Genomic DNA, 26,822 nt, shown 5'->3' on the forward strand with positions numbered 1-26,822 from the left:
TATATATATAATGTCCAGTAAAGGTCAGCACTCTCTTTAAGCAGTAGATAATACTGCCTGGGGTGACCATTCAATGGTTAACTTGGGGTACCAATATATAATTTCTGCCATATATAGAATGCACTCACCAGGACTTCTCATCAAGGTTCAACAATGGAAAAACCTACTTTAATGATCACATCATAATCAAATGTCGACGTTTTGACCGCACAAACACGGGTCTTCCTCAGAACACCACCAGTGAAGCACAGGACAAGTATGACTAACACCTCCAGTGAAGCACAGGACAGGTATATCCTGTGCTTCACTGGTGGTGTCCTGAGGAAGACCGCGTTTGTGTGGTCTAAACGTCGACATTTGATTATGATGTGATCATTAAAGTAGGTTTTTCCATTTTTGAACCTTGATGAGAAGTCCTGGTGAGTGCATTCTATATATGGCAGAAATTATATAGAGAGTGCTAAAAGTAGGGACTAATCGGATAATGTTGGAGCCAATAAAAGGTTATATTTACAGTATACAGATCTATACATCTAAAAGAGGGACAATCTTAAAGGATGAAGGGACAGCGGAATTTGAGTATGTTCATTCCCGCCGTTAATGAGTATCTGGCTGTATATATTAGATGTACTGGATTCCAGGAAATAATGTCAGATTACCAGTCAAGAAACACTGGGTATCTCTGGTAACAGAACCCCATGTACTTTGTCAGTGCACTATGCATGCTCCCTCTGCGTGTACCAGCATCATCATCTCTATTACTGGGGACAGGGGTGATAATAAAGTACAGGACAGGGAATAATTTCAAGACTAGTAACATGGTACATTTATCTGCTGGAGCATCTCCAGGACTGCAACAGCTTAACTGCTCTAACTAGATAGATAGATATACAGTGTGTGTATATATATATATATATATATATATATATATATATATATATATATATATAAATATAAAATGTGTATGTATTGATATATATGTACACCCCCTCCCCCCCCCCCCAGACTAGTCACATGCTGGCCTTGCCACGCCCAGCCCAGGATTACCCTCCCAGTGTCATGTGACTGGTCTGGAGGCGGAGCCTACAAGCAGAGTGCAAAGCCAACAGGTGAGCTCTCCTAACTCTCTGCATAATTATATTAACACTCATATAGGCTGCTAACTGAATACTATGCTGTAAGTCACTTCTATTGGAGAGACTCTGGATGACCCATGGTGTTTATACTACATTGCTTCCACTCCAGTTCCTGGCCTAGACATGCAAATGTCCTCCCTGTAACCTGGCAGGGGGCAGATGTATATAGCTCAGGAAAGTGATATATTGGAGAGTGATAAACTACCAACCACTCAGCTCCCAACTGACATATTTTCAAACACAGCCTGTAACATGACAGGAGCTGATTGGCTGGTAGTTTATCACTCTCCACTTTATCACTTTCCAAGGCTTAGTACATCTCCCCCTCCCATAGTACCTGTAGCTGGGCAGTTATACCCGGTAAACGTGTAAGTATTACGTTTGTTTCTGGCAGCTTGGGATCTGGCTGTCATACTCACCTTCATTGTATATCTGTATTTTTTCATTCCTGTCTTCTTTTTACCTTGTACAATATTTCTAGTATTTAATCTATAAAAGTTACACTGACCCGCCTGTAGGTATGTAAATATCTAAGGTACAGATCGTCAGATATACTGTAGCATCCAGGTGCCATTTGGGAATATGTGGCATTAATGTGCCATAGCTTTTCTCTGCCTTGTGCCCGTATGCTGTCCTGGTCCTACACACTTCCCTTCTATCCTGTGCCTATATGCTGCCCTGTCTTATCTCATTTATGCCCTGTGCCAGCCACTGTCTTGCTCGCTATGTGCTACTATACTGTCCTAGGCTATGCCCACATGTAGCTATGGCATCTTGACTTGTGCCCATCCACTTTCTTGTTGTTTTGTGCCCATAGGTTGCTATGCTGACCTATGTAATCTATTGCTGGTCATATAGAGCTTTGCTGACATGTGCATGTATGTTTCCTAGCTGTCATTTCCCTATATGCCGATCACTGCCCTGTGCATGTACACTACCATGCTGTACTGTGCCCATACAGTGTGCCACATGTTGCCAGTCCTCCAGGGTTCAATTAGCGTTGTCACAAACCCAGATGAGGCGCTGCGTCTGGTGGGTCTTCTGCTACCATATCCCATGGAAGCTAAAGAACGCTGCTCTGACTTCTGGATATGCGTCTGGTACCTTGAATGTAGAAGCGATCTGAGCCAGTGTCTCTTCTCTGTTACCACGGACAATTCTGACCAGCTGCCATTGGTCACATTCATTAAGCACCCGTGGTCAGCCACTGCGCTATCCACGACGGGTTAAAATGCCTTCCATGAGATACACACGTGACGCTGTAGATCAAGGTATGTGGAATCTCCGCTCAACGTCGGAAATGGAATGTTCCATCTGTCGGGCACCCACTCTGTCCGCTTGATCCCCGATAATTCATGTCTCTTTGCCATGAGCTGCCTAGCTGGTGTTCAAACTGACTCACGAGATGTCAGATTACAACTGATGCAGGTCTGGGCATTTCCAAGACATCACAGTACTGTGACGCCACTTACCATTACCTTTACATTACCTTTGTATACTGTGCATATATGCAGTTATTCTGTCTTGTGCCTGTATGCTGCCATTCTGTCCAGTTACCTTTTGATACTATACAGACACGTGCCATTTGCTGTCTTGTGTTCATATAGTGCTATTCTGACCTGTGCCCTTACACTGCCCTCCTTTCCTATACCCATGTTACCTGTCTGTGCACTGCCATGCTATTCTTGCCCATATGCTCCTGTGCTCTTACACTGTCATGCGTTACTGAGCCTGTACAATGCCACGCTGCCCCGTGCCTGTACAATGCCACGCTGCCCCGTGCCTGTACAATGCCACGCTGTCCTGTGCCTGTACAATGCCACGCTGTCCTGTGCCTGTACAATGCCACGCTGTCCTGTGCCTGTACAATGCCACGCTGTCCTGTGCCTGTACAATGCCACACTGTCCTGTGTCTGTACCCTGTGTAGGCCCTATACAATACCTACTGACCTCATACTGTCATGCTGTACTTGCCAGTATGCTGTACACCTCCTATGCTGTTGTGTACACATACAGTATATACCTATGCAGGCCAGTGCCATATACTGCCATGTGCCCATATGGTGCACTGCTGTCCTGTGCCCTGTCCTCTGCCGTTATGCTGCTATTTGGTCCTGTGCCATAAACTGCTTAATGTCCTGTTCTCATATTATGCCCTTTTGTACTGTGTTGTGCAGTGCCATGCTACACTGTGCCCATATGCAGATTTGCTACCCATGCACTATCCTTTTTTTCCTGTACCCATATACTGCCTGTTGCCTTGTACTTCTATTATGCCCTATTGTCCTGTGCCGGTACATGCCGTGTTGTACCCGTACACATCTATGTTATCATGTGCCTCTGTGCAGCTGCACTGCTCAATACCATTCACTGCCATGCTGTACTGTGATCTTATGCAGCTATATGTTCCTGTGCCCATATGCAGCTATGTGTTCCTGTGCCCATATACTGCCATGCTGTACTGTGATCTTATGCAGCTATATGTTCCTGTGCCCATATGCAGCTATGTGTTCCTGTGCCCATATACTGCCATGCTGTACTGTGATCTTATGCAGCTATATGTTCCTGTGCCCATATGCAGCTATGTGTTCCTGTGCCCATATACTGCCCTGCTGTACTGTGATCTTATGCAGCTATATGTTCCTGTGCCCATATGCAGCTATGTGTTCCTGTGCCCATACACTGCCATGCTGTTCTGCATCTATATGAACTTATACTGTTCTGTGCCCTACATTTCCCTGCTGTACTATGCCTATATGAAGCTATGCTGTCCTGTATCCATACACTGCCATGTTGTACTGTGCCTATATGCAGCTATGCTGTCCTGTATCCATACACTGCCATGCTGTACTGTGCCTATACGCAGCTATGCTGTCCTGTATCCATACACTGCCATGCTGTACTGTGCCTATATGCAGCTATGCTGTCCTGTATCCATACACTGCCATGCTGTACTGTGCCTATACGCAGCTATGCTGTCCTGTATCCATACACTGCCATGCTGTACTGTGCCTATACGCAGCTATGCTGTCCTGTATCCATACACTGCCATGCTGTACTGTGCCTATACGCAGGTATGCTGTCCTGTATCCATACACTGCCATGCTGTACTGTGCCTATACGCAGCTATGCTGTCCTGTATCCATACACTGCCATGCTGTACTGTGCCTATATGCAGCTATTCTGTCCTGTATCTATACACTGCCATGCTGTCCTGTGCCTATATGCAGCTATGCTGTCCTGTATCTATACACTGCCATGCTGTCCTGTGCCTATATGCAGCTATGTTGTCCTGTATCCATGTGCTGCCATGCTGTACTGTGCCTATATGCAGCTATGCTGTCCTGTATCCATCCACTGCCATGCTGTACTGTGCCTATATGCAGCTATGCTGTCCTGTGCCCATACACTGCCATGCTGTACTGTGCCTATATGCAGCTATGCTGTCCTGTATCCATACACTGCCATACGTACTGTTCCTATACGCAGCTATGCTGTCCTGTATCCATACACTGCCATGCGTACTGTTCCTATGTGCAGCTATGCTGTCCTGTAACCATACGCTGCCATGCTGTACTGTGCCTATATGCAGCTATGCTGTCCTGTATCCATACGCTGCCATGCTGTACTGTGCCTATATGCAGCTATGCTGTCCTGTATCCATACGCTGCCAAGCTGTACTGTACCTATATGCAGCTATGCTGTCCTGTATCCATACGCTGCCATGCTGTACTGTACCTATATGCAGCTATGCTGTCCTGTATCCATACGCTGCCTTGCTGTACTGTGCCTATATGCAGCTATGCTGTCCTGTATCCATACGCTGCCATGCTGTACTGTGCCTATGTGCAGCTATGCTGTCCTGTATCCATACACTGCCATGCTGTACTGTGCCTATACGCAGCTATGCTGTCCTGTATCCATACACTGCCATGCTGTACTGTGCCTATACGCAGCTATGCTGTCCTGTATCCATACACTGCCATGCTGTACTGTGCCTATATGCAGCTATGCTGTCCTGTATCCATACGCTGCCATGCTGTACTGTGCCTATATGCAGCTATGCTGTCTTGTATCCATACACTGCCATGCGTACTGTGCCTATATGCAGCTATGCTGTACTGTGCCTATATGCAGCTATGCTGTCCTGTATCCATACACTGCCATGCTGTACTGTGCCTATACGCAGCTATGCTGTCCTGTATCCATACACTGCCGTGCTGTACCTATATATGCAGCTATGCTGTCCTGTATCCATACACTGCCATGCTTTACTGTTCCTATATGCAGCTATGCTGTCCTGTATCCATACGCTGCCATGCTGTACTGTGTCTATATGCAGCTATGCTGTCTTGTATCCATACACTGCCATGCGTACTGTGCCTATATGCAGCTATGCTGTACTGTGCCTATATGCAGCTATGCTGTCCTGTATCCATGTGCTGCCATGCTGTACTGTGCCTATATGCAGCTATGCTGTCCTGTATCCCTACACTGCCGTGCTGTACTGTGCCTATATGCAGCTATGCTATCCTGTATCCATCCACTGCCATGCTGTACTGTGCCTATATGCAGCTATGCTGTCCTGTATCCATACACTGCCATGCTGTACTGTGTCTATATGCAGCTATGCTGTCCTGTATCCATACACTGCCATGCTGTACTGTGCCTATACGTAGCTATGCTGTCCTGTATCCATACGCTGCCATGCTGTACTGTGCCTATATGCAGCTACGCTGTCTTGTATCCATACACTGCCATGCTGTACTGTGCCTATATGCAGCTATGCTGTCCTGTATCCATACGCTGCCATGCTGTACTGTGCCTATATGCAGCTACGCTGTCTTGTATCCATACACTGCCATGCGTACTGTGCCTATATGCAGCTATGCTGTACTGTATCCATACGCTGCCATGCTGTACTGTGCCTATATGCAGCTACGCTGTCTTGTATCCATACACTGCCATGCGTACTGTGCCTATATGCAGCTATGCTGTACTGTGCCTATATGCAGCTATGCTGTCCTGTATCCATACACTGCCATGCTGTACTGTGCCTATATGCAGCTATGCTGTCCTGTATCCATACACTGCCGTGCTGTACCTATATATGCAGCTATGCTGTCCTGTATCCATACACTGCCATGCTGTACTGTTCCTATATGCAGCTATGCTGTCCTGTATCCATACGCTGCCATGCTGTACTGTGCCTATATGCAGCTACGCTGTCTTGTATCCATACACTGCCATGCGTACTGTGCCTATATGCAGCTATGCTGTACTGTGCCTATATGCAGCTATGCTGTCCTGTATCCATACACTGCCATGCTGTACTGTGCCTATACGCAGCTATGCTGTCCTGTATCCATACACTGCCGTGCTGTACCTATATATGCAGCTATGCTGTCCTGTATCCATACACTGCCATGCTGTACTGTTCCTATATGCAGCTATGCTATCCTGTATCCATACGCTGCCATGCTGTACTGTGCCTATATGCAGCTATGCTGTCCTGTATCCATACGCTGCCATGCTGTACTGTGTCTATATGCAGCTATGCTGTTCTGTATCCATACGTTGCCATGCTGTACTGTGTCTATATGCAGCTATGCTGTCCTGTATCCATACACTGCCATACGTACTGTTCCTATACGCAGCTATGCTGTCCTGTAACCATACGCTGCCATGCTGTACTGTGCCTATATGCAGCTATGCTGTCCTGTATCCATACGCTGCCATGCTGTACTGTACCTATATGCAGCTATGCTGTCCTGTATCCATACACTGCCATGCTGTACTGTGCCTATGTGCAGCTATGCTGTCCTGTATCCATACACTGCCATGCTGTACTGTGCCTATATGCAGCTATGCTGTCCTGTATCCATACGCTGCCATGCTGTACTGTGCCTATATGCAGCTATGCTGTCCTGTATCCATACACTGCCATGCGTACTGTGCCTATATGCAGCTATGCTGTACTGTGCCTATATGCAGCTATGCTGTCCTGTATCCATGTGCTGCCATGCTGTACTGTGCCTATATGCAGCTATGCTGTCCTGTATCCCTACACTGCCATGCTGTACTGTGCCTATATGCAGCTATGCTATCCTGTATCCATCCACTGCCATGCTGTACTGTGCCTATATGCAGCTATGCTGTCCTGTATCCATACACTGCCATGCTGTACTGTGTCTATATGCAGCTATGCTGTCCTGTATCCATACACTGCCATGCTGTACTGTGCCTATACGCAGCTATGCTGTCCTGTATCCATACACTGCCGTTCTGTACCTATATGCAGCTATGCTGTCCTGTATCCATACACTGCCATGCTGTACTGTGCCTATGTGCAGCTATGCTGTCCTGTATCCATACACTGCCATGCGTACTGTTCCTACACGCAGCTATGCTGTCCTGTATCCATACACTGCCATGCGTACTGTTCCTATACGCAGCTATGCTGTTCTGTATCCATACGCTGCCATGCTGTACTGTGCCTATATGCAGCTATGCTGTCCTGTATCCATACGCTGCCATGCTGTACTGTGCCTATATGCAGGTATGCTGTCCTGTATCCATACGCTGCCATGCTGTACTGTACCTATATGCAGCTATGCTGTCCTGTATCCATATGCTGCCATGCTGTACTGTGTCTATATGCAGCTATGCTGTCCTGTATCCATACACTGCCATACGTACTGTTCCTATACGCAGCTATGCTGTCCTGTATCCATACACTGCCATGCGTACTGTTCCTATACGCAGCTATGCTGTCCTGTAACCATACGCTGCCATGCTGTACTGTGCCTATATGCAGCTATGCTGTCCTGTATCCATATGCTGCCATGCTGTACTGTGCCTATATGCAGCTATGCTGTCCTGTATCCATACACTGCCATGCTGTACTGTGCCTATATGCAGCTATGCTGTTCTGTATCCATACGCTGCCATGCTGTACTGTGCCTATATGCAGCTATGCTGTTCTGTATCCATACGCTGCCATGCTGTACTGTGTCTATATGCAGCTATGCTGTTCTGTGCCTATATGCAGCTATGCTGTCCTGTATCCATACGCTGCCATGCTGTACTGTGTCTATATGCAGCTATGCTGTCCTGTATCCATACACTGCCATACGTACTGTTCCTATACGCAGCTATGCTGTCCTGTATCCATACACTGCCATGCGTACTGTTCCTATACGCAGCTATGCTGTCCTGTAACCATACGCTGCCATGCTGTACTGTGCCTATATGCAGCTATGCTGTCCTGTATCCATACGCTGCCATGCTGTACTGTGCCTATATGCAGCTATGCTGTCCTATATCCATACGCTGCCATGCTGTACTGTACCTATATGCAGCTATGCTGTCCTGTATCCATAGGCTGCCATGCTGTACTGTGCCTATATGCAGCTATGCTGTCCTGTATCCATACGCTGCCATGCTGTACTGTGCCTATATGCAGCTATGCTGTCCTGTATCCATACGCTGCCATGCTGTACTGTGCCTATACGCAGCTATGCTGTCCTGTATCCATACACTGCCATGCTGTACTGTGCCTATATGCAGCTATGCTGTCCTGTATCCATACGCTGCCATGCTGTACTGTGCCTATATGCAGCTATGCTGTCTTGTATCCATACACTGCCATGCGTACTGTGCCTATATGCAGCTATGCTGTACTGTGCCTATATGCAGCTATGCTGTCCTGTATCCATACACTGCCATGCTGTACTGTGCCTATACGCAGCTATGCTGTCCTGTATCCATACACTGCCGTGCTGTACCTATATATGCAGCTATGCTGTCCTGTATCCATACACTGCCATGCTTTACTGTTCCTATATGCAGCTATGCTGTCCTGTATCCATACGCTGCCATGCTGTACTGTGTCTATATGCAGCTATGCTGTCTTGTATCCATACACTGCCATGCGTACTGTGCCTATATGCAGCTATGCTGTACTGTGCCTATATGCAGCTATGCTGTCCTGTATCCATGTGCTGCCATGCTGTACTGTGCCTATATGCAGCTATGCTGTCCTGTATCCCTACACTGCCGTGCTGTACTGTGCCTATATGCAGCTATGCTATCCTGTATCCATCCACTGCCATGCTGTACTGTGCCTATATGCAGCTATGCTGTCCTGTATCCATACACTGCCATGCTGTACTGTGTCTATATGCAGCTATGCTGTCCTGTATCCATACACTGCCATGCTGTACTGTGCCTATACGTAGCTATGCTGTCCTGTATCCATACACTGCCGTGCTGTACCTATATGCAGCTATGCTGTCCTGTATCCATACACTGCCATGCTGTACTGTGCCTATATGCAGCTATGCTGTCCTGTATCCATACGCTGCCATGCTGTACTGTGCCTATATGCAGCTACGCTGTCTTGTATCCATACACTGCCATGCGTACTGTGCCTATATGCAGCTATGCTGTACTGTGCCTATATGCAGCTATGCTGTCCTGTATCCATACACTGCCATGCTGTACTGTGCCTATACGCAGCTATGCTGTCCTGTATCCATACACTGCCGTGCTGTACCTATATATGCAGCTATGCTGTCCTGTATCCATACACTGCCATGCTGTACTGTTCCTATATGCAGCTATGCTATCCTGTATCCATACGCTGCCATGCTGTACTGTGCCTATATGCAGCTATGCTGTCCTGTATCCATACGCTGCCATGCTGTACTGTGTCTATATGCAGCTATGCTGTTCTGTATCCATACGTTGCCATGCTGTACTGTGTCTATATGCAGCTATGCTGTCCTGTATCCATACACTGCCATACGTACTGTTCCTATACGCAGCTATGCTGTCCTGTAACCATACGCTGCCATGCTGTACTGTGCCTATATGCAGCTATGCTGTCCTGTATCCATACGCTGCCATGCTGTACTGTACCTATATGCAGCTATGCTGTCCTGTATCCATACACTGCCATGCTGTACTGTGCCTATGTGCAGCTATGCTGTCCTGTATCCATACACTGCCATGCTGTACTGTGCCTATATGCAGCTATGCTGTCCTGTATCCATACGCTGCCATGCTGTACTGTGCCTATATGCAGCTATGCTGTCCTGTATCCATACACTGCCATGCGTACTGTGCCTATATGCAGCTCTGCTGTACTGTGCCTATATGCAGCTATGCTGTCCTGTATCCATGTGCTGCCATGCTGTACTGTGCCTATATGCAGCTATGCTGTCCTGTATCCCTACACTGCCATGCTGTACTGTGCCTATATGCAGCTATGCTATCCTGTATCCATCCACTGCCATGCTGTACTGTGCCTATATGCAGCTATGCTGTCCTGTATCCATACACTGCCATGCTGTACTGTGTCTATATGCAGCTATGCTGTCCTGTATCCATACACTGCCATGCTGTACTGTGCCTATACGCAGCTATGCTGTCCTGTATCCATACACTGCCGTGCTGTACCTATATGCAGCTATGCTGTCCTGCATCCATACACTGCCATGCTGTATTGTGCCTATGTGCAGCTATGCTGTCCTGTATCCATACACTGCCATGCGTACTGTTCCTACACGCAGCTATGCTGTCCTGTATCCATACACTGCCATGCGTACTGTTCCTATACGCAGCTATGCTGTTCTGTATCCATACGCTGCCATGCTGTACTGTGCCTATATGCAGCTATGCTGTCCTGTATCCATACGCTGCCATGCTGTACTGTGCCTATATGCAGGTATGCTGTCCTGTATCCATACGCTGCCATGCTGTACTGTACCTATATGCAGCTATGCTGTCCTGTATCCATATGCTGCCATGCTGTACTGTGTCTATATGCAGCTATGCTGTCCTGTATCCATACACTGCCATACGTACTGTTCCTATACGCAGCTATGCTGTCCTGTATCCATACACTGCCATGCGTACTGTTCCTATACGCAGCTATGCTGTCCTGTAACCATACGCTGCCATGCTGTACTGTGCCTATATGCAGCTATGCTGTCCTGTATCCATATGCTGCCATGCTGTACTGTGCCTATATGCAGCTATGCTGTCCTGTATCCATACACTGCCATGCTGTACTGTGCCTATATGCAGCTATGCTGTTCTGTATCCATACGCTGCCATGCTGTACTGTGCCTATATGCAGCTATGCTGTTCTGTATCCATACGCTGCCATGCTGTACTGTGTCTATATGCAGCTATGCTGTTCTGTGCCTATATGCAGCTATGCTGTCCTGTATCCATACGCTGCCATGCTGTACTGTGTCTATATGCAGCTATGCTGTCCTGTATCCATACACTGCCATACGTACTGTTCCTATACGCAGCTATGCTGTCCTGTATCCATACACTGCCATGCGTACTGTTCCTATACGCAGCTATGCTGTCCTGTAACCATACGCTGCCATGCTGTACTGTGCCTATATGCAGCTATGCTGTCCTGTATCCATACGCTGCCATGCTGTACTGTGCCTATATGCAGCTATGCTGTCCTATATCCATACGCTGCCATGCTGTACTGTACCTATATGCAGCTATGCTGTCCTATATCCATAGGCTGCCATGCTGTACTGTGCCTATATGCAGCTATGCTGTCCTGTATCCATACGCTGCCATGCTGTACTGTGCCTATATGCAGCTATGCTGTCCTGTATCCATACGCTGCCATGCTGTACTGTGCCTATATGGAGTTATGCTGTCCTGTATCCATACGCTGCCATGCTGTCCTGTGCCTATATGCAGCTATGCTGTCCTGTATCCATACACTGCCATGCTGTACTGTGCCTATATGCAGCTATGCTGTCCTGTATCCATAGTTACGCTGCCATGCTGTACTGTACCTATATGCAGCTATGCTGTCCTGTATCCATACGCTGCCATGCTGTACTGTGCCTATGTGCAGCTTTGCTGTCCTGTATCCATACACTGCCATGCTGTACTGTGCCTATATGCAGCTATGCTGTCCTGTATCCATACACTGCCATGCTGTACTGTGCCTATACGCAGCTATGCTGTCCTGTATCCATACACTGCCGTGCTGTACCTATATGCAGCTATGCTGTCCTGTATCCATATGCTGCCATGCTGTACTGTGCCTATATGCAGCTATGCTGTCCTGTATCCCTACACTGCCATGCTTTACTGTGCCTATATGCAGCTATGCTGTCCTGTATCCATCCACTGCCATGCTGTACTGTGCCTATATGCAGCTATGCTGTCCTGTGCCCATACACTGCCATGCTGTACTGTGCCTATATGCAGCTCTGCTGTCCTGTATCCATACACTGCCATGCTGTTCTGTTTCTATATGCAGCTATGCTGTCCTGTATCCATACACTGCCATGCTGTACTGTGCCTATACGCAGCTATGCTGTCCTGTATCCATACACTGCCGTGCTGTACCTATATGCAGCTATGCTGTCCTGTATCCATACACTGCCATGTTGTACTGTGCCTATATGCAGCTATGCTGTCGTGTATCCATACGCTGCCATGCTGTACTGTGCCTATATGCAGCTATGCTGTCCTGTATCCATACACTGCCATGCTGTACTGTGCCTATATGCAGCTATGCTATCCCGTATCCATACGCTGCCATGCTGTACTGTGCCTATATGCAGCTATGCTGTCCTGTATCCATACGCTGCCATGATGTACTGTGTCTATTTGCAGCTATGCTGTTCTGTATCCATACGCTGCCATGCTGTACTGTGCCTATATGCAGCTATGCTGTCCTGTATCCATACACTGCCATACGTACTGTTCCTATACGCAGCTATGCTGTCCTGTATCCATACGCTGCCATGCTGTACTGTGCCTATATGCAGCTATGCTGTCCTGTATCCATACGCTGCCATGCTGTACTGTGTCTCTATGCAGCTATGCTGTCCTGTATCCATACGCTGCCATGCTGTACTGTACCTATATGCAGCTATGCTGTCCTGTATCCATACGCTGCCATGCTGTACTGTGCCTATATGCAGCTATGCTGTCCTGTATCCATACGCTGCCATGCTGTACTGTGCCTATATGCAGCTATGCTGTCCTGTATCCATACGCTGCCGTGCTGTACTGTGCCTATATGCAGCTATGCTGTCCTGTATCCATAGTTACGCTGCCATGCTGTACTGTACCTATATGCAGCTATGCTGTCCTGTTTCCATACGCTGCCATGCTGTACTGTGCCTATGTGCAGCTATGCTGTCCTGTATCCATACACTGCCATGCTGTACTGTGCCTATATGCAGCTATGCTGTCCTGTATCCATACACTGCCATGCTGTACTGTGCCTATATGCAGCTATGCTGTCCTGTATCCATACACTGCCATGCTGTACTGTGCCTATACGCAGCTATGCTGTCCTGTATCCATACACTGCCATGCTGTACTGTGCCTATATGCAGCTATGCTGTCCTTTATTCATACGCTGCCATGCTGTACTGTGCCTATATGCAGCTATGCTGTCTTGTATCCATACACTGCCATGCGTACTGTGCCTATATGCAGCTATGCTGTACTGTGCCTATATGCAGCTATGCTGTCCTGTATCCATACACTGCCATGCTGTACTGTGCCTATACGCAGCTATGCTGTCCTGTATCCATACACTGCCGTGCTGTACCTATATATGCAGCTATGCTGTCCTGTATCCATACACTGCCATGCTGTACTGTTCCTATATGCAGCTATGCTATCCTGTATCCATACGCTGCCATGCTGTACTGTGCCTATATGCAGCTATGCTGTCCTGTATCCATACGCTGCCATGCTGTACTGTGTCTATATGCAGCTATGCTGTTCTGTATCCATACGTTGCCATGCTGTACTGTGTCTATATGCAGCTATGCTGTCCTGTATCCATACACTGCCATACGTACTGTTCCTATACGCAGCTATGCTGTCCTGTAACCGTACGCTGCCATGCTGTACTGTGCCTATATGCAGCTATGCTGTCCTGTATCCATACGCTGCCATGCTGTACTGTACCTATATGCAGCTATGCTGTCCTGTATCCATACGCTGCCATGCTGTACTGTGCCTATGTGCAGCTATGCTGTCCTTTATCCATACGCTGCCATGCTGTACTGTGCCTGTATGCAGCTATGCTGTCCTGTATCCATATGCTGCCATGATGTACTGTGCCTATATGGAGCTATGCTGTCCTGTATCCATAAGCTGTCCTGTGCCTATATGCAGCTATGCTGTCCTGTATCCATACGCTGCCATGCTGTACTGACACTATATGCAGCTATGCTGTCCTGTATCCATACACTGCCATGCTGTCCTGTGCCCATATGCAGCTATGCTGTCCTGTATCCATACGCTGCCATGCTGTACTGACACTATATGCAGCTATGCTGTCCTGTATCCATACGCTGCCATGCTGTACTGTGCCTATATGCAGCTATGCTGTCCTGTATCCATACACTGCCATGCTGTACTGTGCCTATACGCAGCTATGCTGTCCTATCCATACACTGCCATGCTGTACTGTGCCTATATGCAGCTATGCTGTCCTGTATCCATACGCTGCCATGCTGTACTGTGCCTATATGCAGCTATGCTGTCCTGTATCCATACACTGCCATGCGTACTGTGCCTATATGCAGCTATGCTGTACTGTGCCTATATGCAGCTATGCTGTCCTGTATCCATGTGCTGCCATGCTGTACTGTGCCTATATGCAGCTATGCTGTCCTGTATCCCTACACTGCCATGCTGTACTGTGCCTATATGCAGCTATGCTATCCTGTATCCATCCACTGCCATGCTGTACTGTGCCTATATGCAGCTATGCTGTCCTGTATCCATACACTGCCATGCTGTACTGTGTCTATATGCAGCTATGCTGTCCTGTATCCATACACTGCCATGCTGTACTGTGCCTATACGCAGCTATGCTGTCCTGTATCCATACACTGCCGTGCTGTACCTATATGCAGCTATGCTGTCCTGTATCCATACACTGCCATGCTGTACTGTGCCTATGTGCAGCTATGCTGTTCTGTATCCATACACTGCCATGCGTACTGTTCCTACACGCAGCTATGCTGTCCTGTATCCATACACTGCCATGCGTACTGTTCCTATACGCAGCTATGCTGTCCTGTATCCATACGCTGCCATGCTGTACTGTGCCTATATGCAGCTATGCTGTCCTGTATCCATACGCTGCCATGCTGTACTGTGCCTATATGCAGCTATGCTGTCCTGTATCCATACGCTGTCATGCTGTACTGTGCCTATATGCAGCTATGCTGTCCTGTATCCATACACTGCCATGCTGTACTGTGCCTATGTGCAGCTTTGCTGTCCTGTATCCATACACTGCCATGCTGTACTGTGCCTATATGCAGCTATGCTGTCCTGTATCCATAGTTACGCTGCCATGCTGTACTGTACCTATATGCAGCTATGCTGTCCTGTATCCATACGCTGCCATGCTGTACTGTGCCTATGTGCAGCTATGCTGTCCTGTATCCATACACTGCCATGCTGTACTGTGCCTATGTGCAGCTTTGCTGTCCTGTATCCATACACTGCCATGCTGTACTGTGCCTATATGCAGCTATGCTGTCCTGTATCCATACACTGCCATGCTGTACTGTGCCTATACGCAGCTATGCTGTCCTGTATCCATACACTGCCGTGCTGTACCTATATGCAGCTATGCTGTCCTGTATCCATATGCTGCCATGCTGTACTGTGCCTATATGCAGCTATGCTGTCCTGTATCCCTACACTGCCATGCTGTACTGTGCCTATATGCAGCTATGCTGTCCTGTATCCATCCACTGCCATGCTTTACTGTGCCTATATGCAGCTATGCTGTCCTGTGCCCATACACTGCCATGCTGTACTGTGCCTATATGCAGCTATGCTGTCCTGTATCCATACACTGCCATGCTGTACTGTGCCTATACGCAGCTATGCTGTCCTGTATCCATACACTGCCGTGTTGTACCTATATGCAGCTATGCTGTCCTGTATCCATACACTGCCATGTTGTACTGTTCCTATATGCAGCTATGCTGTCCTGCATCCATACGCTGCCATGCTGTACTGTGCCTATATGCAGCTATGCTGTCGTGTATCCATACGCTGCCATGCTGTACTGTGCCTATATGCAGCTATGCTGTTCTGTATCCATACGCTGCCATGCTGTACTGTGTCTATATGCAGCTATGCTGTCCTGTATCCATACGCTGCCATGCGTACTGTTCCTATACGCAGCTATGCTGTCCTGTATCCATACACTGCCATGCGTACTGTTCCTATACGCAGCTTTGCTGTCCAGTATCCATACGCTGCCATGCTGTACTGTGCCTATATGCAGCTATGCTGTCCTGTATCCATACGCTGCCATGCTGTACTGTGCCTATGTGCAGATATGCTGTCCTGTATCCATAGTTACGCTGCCATGCTGTACTGTATCCATACGCTGCCATGATGTACTGTGCCCATACACTGCTATACTATCCTTTGCCTGTATGGTGCCATCCTTTGTTGTTCCCATTTACTGCTATGTTGACCTTTTCCATTCACAGATCTGCTATACTGCCTTGTGCCCACACACTGTCCTATTCTGTCACAGTACACTACTCTGCTATCCTGTACCCATACAATAGCCTATTGTCCTGTGCCTACACACTACCCTGCTGTCCTGTGCCAGTATGCTGCCACTCTGTCCTGTACCCACATGGTGGTCTACTGTCCTATGCCCACACACTGCCCGCTAATCTCTGCCCATACACTGTGATGCTGACATGTACCCATTGACCATCCTGTGTCTGTATGTTTTCCCCGTGGCCACGCACTGCCATCTATTCTTGTATTGTATCACATAGCTGTGCATTACCCAGTGATCACATGCTGCTCCTATGCTCATTCACCATTAGCTTAGGCAGTACCCACACATAGAATCGCTCTTCTGTACACATATACTGTCCTATAATTATGTGCCCATACGCTGCCCTGCCATCCTGTGCCATTCATCTGTTATGCCGGCCTCCATGAATATATGTGACAAACCTTGAACCTTATTCAGAGTTTGTTGCATTTTGCATCAAAGCGCAAACATAAAATGCGCCACAAACGTAAAATGCCAGCACAAAAGATGGGCCAAACACCGTCCACAGGGGCTGATTCAGACCCGCTTGCGAGCGCAGGACACTCGCAAGCGGGACGATGGTGCCGAATTGCGCATGCGCGAGACCCGAATAACGACGGCCAAGCCGTCGTTATGGGTCTCGCACCAAAGGGGGCGTGCTGTAGATGGTGAGTGACAGCACGCCCCCTTTGGTGGGCGTGCCGGGAGCGTGGCTGCCAGAAGGAGGCGTTCCCATGGGAACGCCTACCGTCTGAGTCCGGCCCCACTGACATCAGTAGTGATGTCAGTGGGAGTGATTTTGGCTCTGATAGAGCCCTACTGCAGGGTCTCCGTCGCAAGCCTGATGGTCGCGATGGTCAAGACCATCGCGTCCATCATCATGGACGCTCTGTATAGCTGTGGGTGGTAACCCACAGCTATGCGAGCGTCCATGAGGCCGCTCCAAGTTGAGGGAGGAGGGCCCTGATTCAGAGCGAGCGCTCTGGTCAGAGCGTTCTGCTCTGAATCAGGCCCACAATTCATACACATCACAGTAAATGGCCGGAAAGTGAAGGTAATGAGGCTGACACATTGGCGCACATAATGTCGATGTTCACACAGTTAAGCGAATATTTAAAAACAAAGTAACATGACAGGCGTTTCTGCATTAAATAAGCTTCTGTATAGGTTTTACAATCAAGTCTGTTCAACCCTCTTACACCTGCTTACAACTGTATTAGGCTTTATTAATATGTGTCCCTCTTTAGCGAATTAGAATTCTACATATCACATATTAAACAAATGTTTAATATTTCAGGAATGCCAATGCCGCATCTGAACAGCTGCTACTCGTCCTGCTTCCCTATAACTGCTACTCGTCCTGCTTCCCTATACCTGCTACTCGTCCTGCTTCCCTATAACTGCTACTCGTCCTGCTTCCCTATAACTGCTACTCGTCCTGCTTCCCTATACCTGCTACTCGTCCTGCTTCCCTATAACTGCTACTCGTCCTGCTTCCCTATAACTGCTACTCGTCCTGCTTCCCTGTAACTGCTACTCGTCCTGCTTCCCTGTAACTGCTACTCGTCCTGCTTCCCTGTAACTGCTACTCGTCCTGCTTCCCTGTAACTGCTACTCGTCCTGCTTCCCTGTAACTGCTACTCGTCCTGCTTCCCTATAACTGCTACTCGTCCTGCTTCCCTATAACTGCTACTCGTCCTGCTTCCCTATAACTGCTACTTGTCCTGCTTCCCTATAACTGCTACTCGTCCTGCTTCCCTATAACTGCTACTCGTCCTGCTTCCCTATAACTGCTACTCGTCCTGCTTCCCTGTAACTGCTACTCGTCCTGCTTCCCTATAACTGCTACTCGTCCTGCTTCCCTATAACTGCTACTCGTCCTGCTTCCCTATAACTGCTACTCGTCCTGCTTCCCTATAACTGCTACTTGTCCTGCTTCCCTATAACTGCTACTCGTGCTGCTTCCCTATAACTGCTACTCGTGCTGCTTCCCTATAACTGCTACTCGTCCTGCTTCCCTATAACTGCTACTCGTCCTGCTTCCCTATAACTGCTACTCGTCCTGCTTCCCTGTACCTGCTACTCGTCCTGCTTCCCTGTACCTGCTACTCGTCCTGCTTCCCTGTAACTGCTACTCGTCCTGCTTCCCTGTAACTGCTACTCGTCCTGCTTCCCTATACCTGCTACTCGTCCTGCTTCCCTATACCTGCTACTCGTCCTGCTTCCCTATAACTGCTACTCGTCCTGCTTCCCTATAACTGCTACTCGTCCTGCTTCCCTGTAACTGCTACTCGTCCTGCTTCCCTGTAACTGCTACTCGTCCTGCTTCCCTGTAACTGCTACTCGTGCTGCTTCCCTATACCTGCTACTCGTCCTGCTTCCCTATACCTGCTACTCGTCCTGCTTCCCTACAGCTGCTAATCATGATGCTCCCCTATAACTGCTACTCGTCCTGCTTCCCTGTACCTGCTACTCGTCCTGCTTCCCTGTACCTGCTACTCGTCCTGCTTCCCTGTACCTGCTACTCGTCCTGCTTCCCTGTACCTGCTACTCGTCCTGCTTCCCTGTACCTGCTACTCGTCCTGCTTCCCTGTACCTGCTACTCGTCCTGCTTCCCTATACCTGCTACTCGTCCTGCTTCCCTACAGCTGCTAATCACGATGCTCCCCTATAACTGCATGGCGCAACAATCGTCCGATTGCGTGCGTATAAGCAACTACGATCCTTGCTGTATCAGGCCCTGTGTCCTCACTGTGCTATTTTACGGTTCAGTAGAGAAGCATGTTAATACTGTAAAGTAACACATGCATAGCCCTGGAAGGCAACAGTGGGTGAATCCCTTCTGAAAACTCTCCACTTTCCTGAGCAATGTACTTATTCCTCATGGTCTGTCTCTGTCTATGCTTGCAGATACCCACAAATCTATCCATCATTCTACAATTCAATCCAACACTCCAGAAGGTTATAATTATCGAATTGGGATCGTAACTCCACAGAACGGTGTCCCAGACTGAGGCTTCTGCAGCAAGAGGTACAGCACAATACTAATTCAGTACAGTAACATTATCCTTTATCCACAGGCGAGTATTAAAAACGAAAAGAAGGGAAAAAATACATTTTTATCCCTTTTTTACAGCGGGCCACTCATTGGGGCTGATAGAGAATCGCACATAAGCCGGGCCGCAAGCTCCGAAATAAATTCATATCTGTGCCTGTCAAGGCCGCCTTTCCATCCGCTTGCGAGAGCGGGCATAACTTTGAGCGCGCATTTACGCCGGCTCTGTTCTTGGTGCATGAAACCTGCCCTGAATCGGACACATCTCTACACTCCCTCACCTCCCACCTACACGCCCCCAACTCGCCCTGCGCACGCCCGCTCAGTGCAAGTGGCGATGCGGCTGAGATGGGTGTGGCTCTGAATCGCCTGTAATTGCCCTAAATTGGGTATGCTCAGCTGCAGAGCAATTGCAGAGAAATACTGCAGGATCCTTCCGCAAAGCAGAACAGTGTGGATCTATGGCTCAGCCTCGCTGTGTCATTAGGTTGAGCAATGTAACCAAAGAGTCCTTATACTGTCATATGTTGGCCAACACTTATGGTGCGAAAATAGTTTGTGATTGGGTGTAATGGAAAATCAGATCGGCCAATGACTGCAATCTTCCTATGCTTTCATCCATCCAGCCGCTCAGCCTGGTAAGCGATTGGCTGGATCTTTGCTAGTGTAGGTAGTATTGGACTCCTGTCCGACACCCCTGAGAGTTCAACTGTTAAAACAAAGATAGGCCCTCATTCAGAGCCGGACGCTCTGAGCAGAGCGCACGCTCTGAATGAGGGCCGTCCTCCATAATTATGGAGCGTCCTCCTGGACGCTCGTATAGCTGTGGGTCACCACCCACAGCCTGTACGAGCGTGCAGGTTGATGGCCGCGATGGTCTTGACCATCGCGACCATCGCCACTGCGAGCCGGAGCCTGCGGTTGAGTTTCTCAACCGCAAGGCCCGGAGTGATTTTGGCTCTATCAGAGCCCAAATCACTCCCACTGACATCACTAGTGATGTCAGTGGGCCGGCTTCTGACGGTAGGCGTTCCCTTGGGAAAGCCTCCGTCTGGCAGGCACGCCCCCGGCACGCCCACCAAAGGGGGCGTGCTGTCAATCAACATCGACAGCACGCCCCCTTTGATCAGACACAACGAGCGAAGGAAAGTCCTTTGCTCGTCGCGTCTGGCGCATGCGCACGACGGAGCTCCCTCCGTCGTGCGCATGCGCAGTGCACACCATCGACCCACTTGCGAGCGGACAGCCGCTTGCGAGTGGGTCTGAATCAGGCCCATAGTCCCCTGTAATGCAATAATCTAAATGTGTCTGCATCACATAAAATACTCATCTCTGCATTGTGGGCCTGATTCAAACTCATAAGCTACAGATATGTCCATTTGCATCTTTGCCGCTCGTGCTGGGTAAATCGCGCCACGCATAGCGTGAGTTGCGCGGCCGTGGACGAGTACACGCAACCCCATAGGACTGCATTGTGCGAACGCAGCACATGGTGCGATGAGAGTGACCCGCGAGAATGGTGCAGTGCGAGCGGCAAGAATGCAAGAGGACACATCTGTACGCCAATGTTTTGTACCTGTCTGCGCAGCGCGCGTGTGACAAGGCACATTACCATAGTCGCTAGGCAACGAGTATTTATACGCAGTGTGATTGACTGACAGGGAGCGTTTGGGGGAGGTAATGGGACGTGTTGACTAAAAAGGTGTGTCGCGAACGGTTTGGGGGCGTGTCGCATCCTGCGCCTGCGATCCCATATGCAAGAAATATGGCTCCAGCGTCTCACTTCCCGCGCCCCTTCTGCGCGACTCTAGACTCTTTCAGGATTGCAAACATCGAATGATCTGCGATGAATGCTGCAAATTTGTACGCAGATACAAATTTGAGGCAGATTTGCAAAGAAGCAGCTGGGCGCCTCAGTACGTCTACCTGTCGCTGCGACACATTGGCATATTTGTGCATGGCGGCTGCGTACACATTGGCGGCGGCATTAGCGCACAGCTGTGAATCAGACCCAAAATCTGCCACAACAAAAACATTAGCGCACAACATTAGCGCACAACTGTGAATCAGACCCAAAATCTGCCACAACGAAAACATTAGCGCACAACATTAGCGCACAAATCTGAATCAAACCCAAAATCTGCCACAACAAAAACAACATTAGCGCACAAATCTGAATCAAACCCAAAATCTACCAGACATCTTCATGTATTTGTCTCCCATAAGGTGCTGTCCCCTGAAATGTAATGAAAACCCCAATCACGCCAACAACTGTCCCTTACTGGGAATTTTTCATATCATAAAAAAAAAAAAAAAACATAATTTCCAGCAAAAAAGTTAAAATATCAGCAATATTACTAATAGATCACATAAGAGATTATAGACATAGGTTATTTACTAACCACCGAGCGCAATGTGTGCACCAACACCCCAAACCCATCCAAGCATTTTCCACGGGGGGGACACAAACTGGTGCAAAAAGAAAAAACAGTTGTCGATAGCAACCAATGGGATTTTACCTGTCATTTTTGTAGTGCAAGTTAGAAACTAAAATCAGACATCTGATTGGTTGCCATGGGTTACACCAACTGTTTCCCTTTGCGCCAGTTTTCACTAACTTTGTCAAAGCTGACAGCTGATTGGTTGTTACAGATTATTGCACTTTGTACATAACAAACCCCAACGCTGGCTAGATCTCTCACAACAGTCAGTATAGACCAAATATAAAATACAATCTACATTAAATGTTATAGCACTTGCATGTAGTACAGTAGCTTGCAAAAAATAATTCAGTCAGTATAGGCAATATAGAAAATACAATCTACATTAAATGTTATTACACATGCAATGTAGAACAGTAACCTGCAAAAAATAAAGCAGTCAGTATAATTCCATTACTGGAGGGTATGAAAGTGAATGCAAGAAGATTAGACCACAGATAGAATATGATTCCCAATGTAACATTTTTGTTCGTAACGTTCTAAAGTTTGTCACTGTTGTCAGCTGAAATATCGACTCACATAAAAACTGTGGCAGAAAGTGACAAATCCCCAGCAAAGTATGTAGGGGAAACTTTTCTCAGGTCATCTGAATAGCCACAAAGGGTTAATCATGCATTGATATTGACTGCGAGCCCTATGGTTCCGCACACAGGTTATATAATGAGCGCACGCTGTCATTCAATAATATCACTATAAAAAGAATAATATTCCCCAACATGATACAATCCAACAGGCTCAGTCTAGGCACATCCATCCCCGTCTGACCCCCAAACTGTGCAATAACTACTTGAATAATCCCTGTACATTGATATTATTGTGTAGATGGATACATGCCTAGCTCTGAGCATTAACAATAAAGCATTTCAGTACATCAGTCACTTGTAGAAACATACAGATATAGTACTGTGCGTTGAGGATCGCTGTCTAACGCTTTCACAATGAAACCCCTTCCTAATTGTGTTGGGATATTTTGTGTTACATTGTGTCAGGTACAATGTAGCGCTGTGGAAGGTGTTCTAAGTGATCTAATGGCACACATCAGTAGTAGTCCGAGGCATCGCAATACCTGCACCCCGACTTGGAACCCCTCGGGCCTCTCCCGTGCGGCAGTGTGCGCCCGCAATCCTGAGCGCTGCCAGCTGTTGAGTGCAGGAACTGCGTTAGTTGCCCCTCCATGTGTACTGCGCAGCTGTGTATGTCGGAGCCAGTGAGAGAAGGGAGCTGGGGGTGTGTACACGGAGATCCCACAGGAGGGGGTGTGTGCATGTGTATTTTTGTTGCATGTATGTGTTACATGCCTTTCACATACACCTCTGCGACCCAATGCCTGGTATGTGCATGTCTGGTGTAGCGTGTCCCCCTCAGAGCGTGCCTTCTCCCCCGGCAGTGTCCGCTTCGCATGTGTGTGTGCCTGGAAATCCCTTTACACAATCCATCTCAATCTCAGCTCCCAAATCTCTGGAAGGATCCAGATTAGCACAGGGGGAGGGGAGGGGGGGGACGACACCCACCTAACAAAGGGATTCGGGCGCAGGAAGCCGAGGCACAGACTGCGATCTCCTCATGTATGTCTCTCCTCTACATTTGCAGCATTCCAGACCCATCCAGAGACGCTGGCAGTCCAGGGCCAAGCGGAACATCGCCTTGGGAGCCCCGACGGATCATTGTGCCCAGGGTTCCCGTGCCTGCGATGCTGGCTTGGGCCAGGAGAAAAAAGGGGGTGAGCAGAGGAACCAGCTACACAGCAGAGAGGATCAAAAAAAAAAAAAAAAAAAGCTTTTTTTCTTTTCTTTTTTTTTTTTTTTTTTTTTTATAATCCGTTGTGCAGTGAAAATCCCACAAAAGACGATTTTTTTTTATTTTTTTTTTACCTCCTCTCCCCCCCCTTAAACTGCTCTCTCCCTCCCCCTCCTGCTGGTGCCTCCTCCTCCCTGGTTACCTCCCTCTCTTTCTCTGCATCTGTCTGTCTGCCTCTGTCCTTCCCTCCCTCTCTCACAGTCTCACCTCCCTCTTATTCTCTTCCGTTAGGTCTCAGAAGGCAGGAGTGAGAAGCAGGCATGTAGGGCGGTCAGTAGGGACAGACGGAATAGATAGAGGGGTCTGAAAAAGTTGCTTCTATTCGTTTTAATGTCATGTCTCCTCCATATGAAAGAGAGAGCGAGAAAGAGAGAGAGAGGGAGGGAGGGAGGAGAGAGGTCACAGCGATAGAAATGTTTTCACTCTCTCACTAGCTGTCTCTCCCCCCTCCTCATTTTTTTTTTTTTTCTCCCCCTGCTCTTCCTGTAATTTCTAGCACAAAGGTGGGGGGAGGCTGGATTTATCTGCAGGACTAGGGAGCAAGTAACTGTGTGTGCTAGTGCTTCTATCTGTGCGTGTTATAATGTATGTGTCTGGGCTGTGCAAAGCATGTGTGTGCTCCGTGACTGCTCTGTAATGTTTGAGCGTAGATTATTGCCGTGCATATGTGCGCCACGGGCATATGTGCCAAGATGCCCTTCCATATTCATTTTATGTGTTATAACTTATCATCCTTTATCTGTGTAGTGCCACCGGGCCGTGCATTTGGAGAACTTGAAGCTTACAGCGTCATTTCCGAACCACGGACGCATAATCGGACGTACGCAACTAGTATGTCTGTGGGTAGTGAGAGGAATCCGGAATTCCCGGCAGAAATCCTTGCAAACATGTGCTGAACATGCAGCTTAATAGAAATTGTATTTATATGGCGCACTTTTCTCCCCCCGTAGGGCTCAAAGCGCTTTACATTGGCTGAATAAAACACACAACGCAAAAAAAAACCTGCAAACAGTAACAGAATAATGAGAAGGGGCCTAGGTATTGAGTATTATTATTAAATATTAGGCTTGGGAAAATAGAGAGAACTTGAGGCTGGTTATGAAGATTTCTAGAGAGGGGGCGTCTGGACTGTAGGAGACAGTGAGATCCAACAAGTAGGAGGCGCAAAGCTAAAACCTCAGGCCCCAAATGCAGTTGAGGAGATTCTATGTATTGTTAACCTGCCGATAGACGTGAACGAGCAGGAGTGCAGGGAATTACAGGGGGCTTCTTGGACCGTGAAGCCGACCTTCAGATAGATTCACCACTTATAGACATTCAGTGGAGGCAAAGAAAAGCAGGTGTAAGATGACAGGAACAAGGGACAGTATAAAAGGCTGGTGCTGTGTAGTATACCAGCAATGCGTGACACAGGTTTTTTTGGGGAGGCCCTCGTAGCGCGCATGGAAGGAGTTATGGTGTGAGGATACGTGTATCAATGTAGGTATAGCTCCCTAGGAAATCACGGACTTGGTCCTGAAGAAGGTATGAGGGTCTGATCACGGCTGACACCTGATGCATACGTGTACAGTCACAATCAAAGACAGTATCAAATATAAAATAGGTTTGCCTACGTATATGGATGTCAAAACGACATAAGCACGCCTCTCCCACCGCCGGCGTCACCGAAATAATCCGCACCAATTCCACAAGATATTTCATCATGCCAAACACCCTCACCCAACACACCTCATATAATCCCCAATATACCAGTAATGGAGGACAGAGACTTTGCATTCATCATTTCACTGTACAACCTGCCCAATAGACCCTATTCCCTTCCAGCTTCTCCACTCACTCTCCCCCAATGCATGCCTACCTCTAGCTCACATGCCCAACATGTCTCTTTCCCTTGGCACATTTACACCCACCTTTAGACATGCGCTCATCTCACAATTCAGAAACCATCTCTCTCCACCACTCTATTCATCTCATACTCTTTGCCTCCAATCTGCTTGATCGACTTGCGTGCAGACACCTATCTCACTTACTTTATCGTCGCTTACTTCAAAATATCTCCCGGCTTGAAACCTCCGCTCTGCGCAAGACCTGCATATCTCATCCGCATGCATTACCTGCCCCTATTCACGGTTACAAGACTTTGTACCCAATCTGTGGGATGCTCTCCCATGCACAACAAGACTTTCTTCTAGCCTCTAAACCTTCAAGCATTCCCTGAAATACACACAACATACATATGTTCTCCTTTTACACTCCCGCTGACCCCAGGCCAACACTGCTGTGTGACTGGATCATACAACCCACCAAGACCCTCTGTCTGGACCCATATGCAATATGTAGCACTTATCCGGGTGTATCACATCCCTATTTCCCAATAGTCTGTAAGCTTGCGAGCAGGGCCCTCCTACCTCTTTGACTGTCTGTTATTTCACAGTCTTGTTTTATTACTGTTTTGTTCCCAATTGTAAAGTGCAAAGAAATATTCTGGCTCTATATATAAGTGAAATAAACCAGTATATGTAACCCATATACAATTCAGGTGCAAAGGACAAGCTAAAAACTCGATCATCTTTAATAAACCATGAAAGCAGCTCCTTACAGCAGTAAGATTATCTATCCCACTAAACATTAAAACCTTGAATAGTTTGGAAATACTTCACTATCATATGACAATATAATACATGGTCAAATAAGAAGCATAGAATAGAGAGGCAAGTGATAATCCA

At 47.9% G+C, this 26,822-nt stretch overlaps 1 protein-coding gene and 1 long non-coding RNA gene across 4 annotated transcripts in view; one reads left to right on the forward strand and one right to left on the reverse strand.

Annotated features, from left to right (window-relative positions):
* Window positions 1–24,036, reverse strand: part of ATN1 (atrophin 1) — a 59,044-nt gene extending 35,008 nt beyond the window's left edge. For 2 of the 3 annotated variants that reach the window (XM_088456076.1, XM_088456074.1), the window contains exon 1: window positions 23,811–24,036. The gene's annotated coding sequence lies outside the window, so the exon portion shown is untranslated. Of the gene's footprint in view, window positions 1–23,365; window positions 23,623–23,810 lie in introns of those variants that run through there. The other variant, XM_088456075.1, reaches the window with a different exon arrangement.
* On the forward strand, window positions 1,027–26,822 carry LOC148477886 (uncharacterized). Its single transcript, XR_015872467.1, has 4 exons — window positions 1,027–1,109; window positions 19,654–19,774; window positions 23,890–24,019; window positions 24,844–26,822. It is a non-coding gene; the product is annotated as an uncharacterized LOC148477886 (long non-coding RNA).

This window comes from Taudactylus pleione, unplaced genomic scaffold (genome assembly GCF_031769625.1).
Source record: "Taudactylus pleione unplaced genomic scaffold, aTauple2 ptg000685l, whole genome shotgun sequence".
In the NCBI taxonomy this organism is placed as follows: domain Eukaryota; kingdom Metazoa; phylum Chordata; class Amphibia; order Anura; family Myobatrachidae; genus Taudactylus; species Taudactylus pleione.